Source organism: Clupea harengus, chromosome 26 (assembly GCF_900700415.2).
Source record: "Clupea harengus chromosome 26, Ch_v2.0.2, whole genome shotgun sequence".
Lineage (NCBI taxonomy): Eukaryota > Metazoa > Chordata > Actinopteri > Clupeiformes > Clupeidae > Clupea > Clupea harengus.
In genome coordinates, this window is record NC_045177.1 from 4,820,090 (window position 1) to 4,826,424 (window position 6,335).

Genomic DNA, 6,335 nt, shown 5'->3' on the forward strand with positions numbered 1-6,335 from the left:
CACACACACACACACACTACCCTACATTTCCACAGCTGCCTCCTATCCACGACCAGCTACTGAACTGCCAACATCAACAACAACAACATCAAACATCAAAAACATCAACAACAAAACAACAATGCCTGGGCCCTCTGGAGGGCAGAGTTGGGACTGTGAGATTGGCCAGGAGGGGGGGGGGGACTTCCATCCTCAGCCGCATACTCCCCTCCCCTGGCGCTCCATAGTGGGGCTATGTGAAAGTGGCCAACCGCAGCGTCGAGCCGCACAGACAGTAGGCTAACAAAGAGCGCATTCTCTCCCGGGCCCCTTACATGCCTCACTTCCCCCGAGTCCACCCGCTGGAGACGTTACGCAACGGGCCTTTTACCGGGAGCAGAGGGGAGTCATTACACGGCGGACATGATGGGCTGTTTACTGTAAACAGGCAGTGGTGCGGATGTGCTTTTTTTGGCCTCGTCTGTGTCTTCATGGACGTGCTGAAAAAAGGTTTGCCTTACAACGTAGACACAATAAAAATGTTAGTGTTTGACTAGTCATGACAAAACGTGCTGAAAGCGTGTGTTGTGTTTTGTAAATAAAGCCAAAATACAGACATCTTTATGTAACTTTAAGAAATCTGTTATTCTATTAAATATTAAGTCACTACAGACTTATTTGTACTGTGTATCCAAGCATTTCAATGAAAATCTATATATATTATTAGCATATGGCTAACTGAAGTTGTCCATCATTAACATTGGTTAAGTACCCTTCAAAGAGTAACAGCCTTCCTGTGTCTTCTTGAGAGATATGAATGGAATCCCAGAGGGATCCCAGAGAGAGAGAAAGAGAGAGAGAGAGCATTTGTGCATGTCGGTGTGGGTGTCAGTAAGTTTGTAGAATGTCTGCATAAATATATGTAGCCTACATGTATTATTGGTGGCTCTTGATGACGTGTGTGTGTGTGTCTGTGTGTGTGTGTGTGTGTGTGAGAGAGAGAGAGAAAGAGAGAGAGTGAGTAACAGACGGTGAGAGCCATTAAGTCTAGTGTTTAGTCACAGTTTTCCACTAAATCAATCACTGTTGAACTTTAATCATGCAAGTGGAAAGCCTGCAGGCGCCATTTCTACCAGTAGATGTCAGCCTCAACACGCAGTGGGCGTCAAGGTTACTCAAGTTGTAATACGACTGATATCCTCGGGGTGTCACGAGAGATGTGGAGACAGTTGGTGGCGGCCGGCTGCGGGACTTGTGTTATTGTAAAGCTGTACCCACACGTGTACGTGTTTTAGTTGTATCACCTAATTGTTCGACGCATGACCCCTATCGATCTCACTCTACTAAATGAAACGTTTACTTGCAAGTAGAAAAACACTTTCTAGGGACAGCTTATTTTTCGTTCCACATGAATGATTCTGAATATCAACTACTGTATGACTCGGCGTTAGTAGGCTATCACGGTACGTAAGATCATATTCCTCCGCGCTCTTAACATAAATAACTGATTAAAACGCTCGTACCATAGCGTACAGTTATAATGCCGACGGCTGTTCAAGACACGTAGCCTAAGCGGCGAGCACAGACTGGCCTATAGGCTGCCAATGCTTATCTGCAGGTGATATAGAGGTCAGACAAAAAGAAAGAAAGAGATTGAGTTTGCTCTTGTAGGCTACATAAGTTTGTACACCGCTTTATCCACATAATTACCGTGTGTCCAAACTGTAGTCTAGCGAAACGTACTTGGACATGGAGGAGAAAGTTTGCCTTAAGGGGATATGTCGGTTTAACACAGTTCAGTTTGTCACCAACATCACAAGTGTGAACTCTGCCAACACAAGAAAGTGGGGCCAATTTATTTCAGAATGCAGTGTTTTTTTCTTCAAGAAGTGAAATCAAATTTGTATTTGATATAACATGTCACAAAGTGATGAATTGTTAAACGATTAATAAAATAATGACCCAGACTAGTTGCGTTTCTCACCGTGAGAAGTACGTGCATATGGTAGATATCAATGCTATTTGTTTTGAATTGAGGCAGAAAATTATTTTACAGGGAGAGGGAAAGTTGGCCTGGGTTAAGCATTCGAATAAACGTAATCTTCTTTAAGTCCTTCCAGAACAAACAAATATCATTCTTGTGGTGGTGCCAACTATGACAGAACTCTTTCAGGTCATGCATGCCCACCTAACTCTGTTTACACTTAGGCTGGTAAGGAATTTTCCCGATGCTTTTGCAGGTTTGTTTTGATGCAGTTCACTGAGAAGTCGAAGCGCAGATTTATATTACAGGCTGCTGATTTTGCCCAGGGCTCTGCACAAACAGAACAGAACAGAACAGAGTTTTAAAATGTATACTGCTTAAAAGGAGCAAAGTTAATTAATTCAGATACAAATGTATTGATAAAAAGATACAAGGGGTTACTGGAAATGTCAGTATTTTCCATTGTCAGATTAATTTTGTTTACTTATGCTGATTCTTGGCCAGCTGAAATTAAGATTGCTCAACTAATTTCTACAAAAAACAGTGACTGTCGTCACAGGCTTCTATATATACAATATATATACAATTTTAGTGGTTTCATGTGCTATATACTATAGCTTAAACTAATACATCCAGTAATGCACAATACTGTTGATTAATCACCTAAGCACCTGGTTCTCCTACCACACCTCCCCAAGCAATGGTTCACTGTTTTCTGTTTTTAAGCTTAACTTTTGACTAGCGCACAGTGTGCTCACAGAAATGATATCCATATAGCATGAAGTTGAATAACACCCAGAAAAAAAAAACATCCCCATCTCTCCGGGGATTAACACTTCAGAGGCAGAGGTGTTAAACTTCAGCGAGTGACCCCAGGTAGTCAGGGCAGTGTTTGTGCCGATGATTTAAAGTTCTCTGCTTTCAACACCGGCTCCTCGCTAATGGCTGAAGCCCTAGCTGCCCACACCTGGAGAATGTAACACATCATATATCAGGACGCAGCTCTTCATGGTGCATAAACCATAAAAGCAGCTCATATTGACCTTGGGTTCCATGAAATAAAATGTATGATTATTATTATTATTACTATTATTATCATATTAAGGCTAGGTTGACCTTTAGTGACCCCTACATACAGTAAAAGACATAAAAACATGGTTTGTGAATGGAATGGGCAGTCAGCTCTTCAAATGGATGGTAGTCTCATTTTGCCCGTAAATCGCACAGAAATTTGTGTTTTTCACAAACACAGTTGAAAATAAATGACTGCCAATTATTTCCGTCATAGCATGGAGGAGGAAGCCACCAAGGGGAATCCGGAAATTTCTCATGTTCAGATTTGTGATGAATTGGCATGAAGGGGCTCCCTTTACAATAAATCGCCCACCTCAAAATTAAAGCTACAAAATATATATTTCAGAAATGTTTTTCTTTATGGTTGACACATGCTCCCAAAGGCACGTTGAGCAGCCCGGGAGGCATGGCATACCAGATGTATTCCTTTGAGAAGATCCACAGTCAGCCACGGCCTTTAACCAATCAGAGGCTCAGGGAATCCCCTCTGGATGCCAGTCAAACACAAGAAGGCAGGTGACTAGAGAGAGAGCACCAGATGTTTGCTTTCACATCTCTGTTGTGTTATCATGTTGACTATTAGTCTTCTTACATTGTGGGCTTTAAACTGTCCAGTTGTCCCTGTGAATCATGAGATTCAAATGCCGTGAGAAAAATGTTCATCTATGGTGAGAGCCACACTTTTTCAAATTTCAATGTCGGTTGCTGACTTTATGGTCTTCAGGTTTACATTGTAGTGCATGTTGAAAATATTGAGATGGTGAACTTCATCACTATCCTAAGCAGGTACTTGCTTTATTGTCCAGCAGAAGCTTACTCTTCCATTAATAATCCTTTGAGAGAATCCAGGTCTACTCAGACTTTATTCCAGTTTATCCTCCTGGTATAACAGAGATGTAAGGGATCTATGCTTAAATATCCTCAATCCAGGAGGCTTATGCATCAGGGCAGCAAGTTCATGGCTAGCTATGGCTTTGCTATTTCTCAGTTACACACAGTTAAACACAAATATGTTTCCTCAAACAATCATATATCATTTGACCAAGTTTAAGATATTAAATAAGATATTTTGAAAAAAAAAGTTGTTGTTGTACTTAGATAGCATGAGCCCCAATTTAAAGGTTACCATGACAAGTTATCACAAAGCTACTCTAGCGGTGGGGCTTGACAGAGTGAGCAGACAGCGGACCAACCGCACAGCCTCTGCTTGGCATGCTGTTGGACCGTGGTAGTGAGAGAAACACAAAGATGTAGGCTACAGATTCCCCATGGCTTCTGACAAAGATGCTTTTGTGTCGGCGGCCCTCGTAGCCTACAGCTTATGGGCTGACTCTCTCACACTCTCTGTGTGTGTGTCTGCGTGTGGGGGTCTGCTCCACCGCCATGCTAATTTTATGTCAGAGAGTAATGCAGAGTTTGGGGGGGATTTAGAAGGCCATCTAGGGGTAAGAGAAAAGGCTAAGGGTGCTTGTGTCAGCCAAGTCAAGATGTTTGCTCTTGACTGAGCATATTCATTCCTATTAGCACAATTCTTTTAATTATAGAGGAATTTAGTCTATATGAAGGGGAACAAAACACACTAGCCAGAGGACCAGGATTTTTTTGCTGAAGTGCTTCTCAGTTGTTTTGAAAAGGTTGAAAAGTCTGTCTGTGTGAACGTCTGGGGAGAGGTGTTGGTGAGTGAGTTTGTTACAAGCTGCTTTTGCAATTTTTACGGGAAATGCATTAGCATATATCTCTCACTACATTGGCTCTGTAATGCTAAGAGTTTTGACTATACACACAGTCTCTTCGGGGATAAGTCTTTAGTGTTGAAATTCACGTTGTGAGGATGGTTTTGGCTAATCACCGTGTCATTTAATAGACCAATCACCAAAGACCTCGATGAACGAATGAATGATGTGTAAATGTATAGCTTTAAACGAACGAAATAGTGAATGAATGCATGAATGGACTGCATTACTAACAGAGTAATCCCTTAGCAGACTCATTCTCAGCCTCATTTCGATCTGTTGGACCGGCACCATGGCCCCGCGCCAAACACCTCTCCCCTGAAATAATCCAGGCTTGGCTCTGCGTGAGGGATTCGGGTTTGGCTTGCGGGTCAGGCAGACACTGTGAGAACCATCTACAGGAGCCCAAGTGGGACACTTGCTGCATAGTAGGACCAGTGACAGCCAAGGAGTTGACTCAGGGTTCACCCAGAGCAGTAGCGTATGCCATGTCACCACAAGCCCCCTATTTAAATGAGGGCCAAAGCATCCCAAACTGTCAGCCATCAATCTTAGCATACTCTGTGGTCACCTCAGTCGAGGTCTAAACTGTGTGTTTTCATTGCAGGGATTTAATAAAAGCCAGTCTACGAGGAGTTGATTTAGTATTGACTCTGGGGCAGATGGATACCATCTGAGGGGATCCCAGTAGGAAGTAGAGGTGGTGGAGGCGACACCATTTTACGTGCGCTGCTACGGAGCGTTTGTGGATCTGTGTGTCGGAGCCAGCCAGTTTGCTTATTAGTTTACAGGAGACGCAGAGGACCGTCGATGCGTGGCGAATCGGGGGGTTTTGTTCAGCCCGTCGTCTCGCACTTCAGGCTGGCGGAGACCACCCAGTTACTGCTGTTTTTGTTTGGAGGGTCAGAATGGCGCGATTGCAAATATGTGCTTTTTTGGTATTAGGTTTTGTTTTGAAGTAATAACGCCTTGAGGCGTTGAATGAGGTTGTTTACGCACACACTGTGCTCAGTGCGAATTGCATAGCTTTACTTCATTTTTGGGTATCTTTTATTTCCATTCGCCATCTCACTTTGTTTCTCTCTCACTGTGCTCTCCCTCTTTTTTTTTGTCATACCTTCCCTCTCTCTCCATCTTTGTCTCTTTGTTCTCGTTACCCTCTGTCACCCCTCCCTCCCGCCCAAGCCTTCCCTCCACATCTCTTCCTTCCCTCTCCCGCTTTTCCATCTTTCCTTCTCTCTCACCATTCCTTCACTGCTTCCTAAATATCAATGAAAGGCCTTTCCTCATCCCGTTTTTTTTATCTCCATCTCCAATTCCACTCTCGCTGTTTCACGAGACGAAGCTGTTTAAACAATCCTGAAAGGGCACAGTCGGGTGGCGGCGGCGGCAGCGCGCTAACTGCGGCCACCGCTCGCTCGCTCGCTCGCTCACGCATTCCCACCATCCCGCATTATGACGGAGACCATGCTTTTACTTGTTCAAACATACACAGGCTGTCAGCGTGATGAACTCGCATGTAGGAGGGAATGGTCGAGAGAGAGGAGGAGAGGGATGGGTGGACT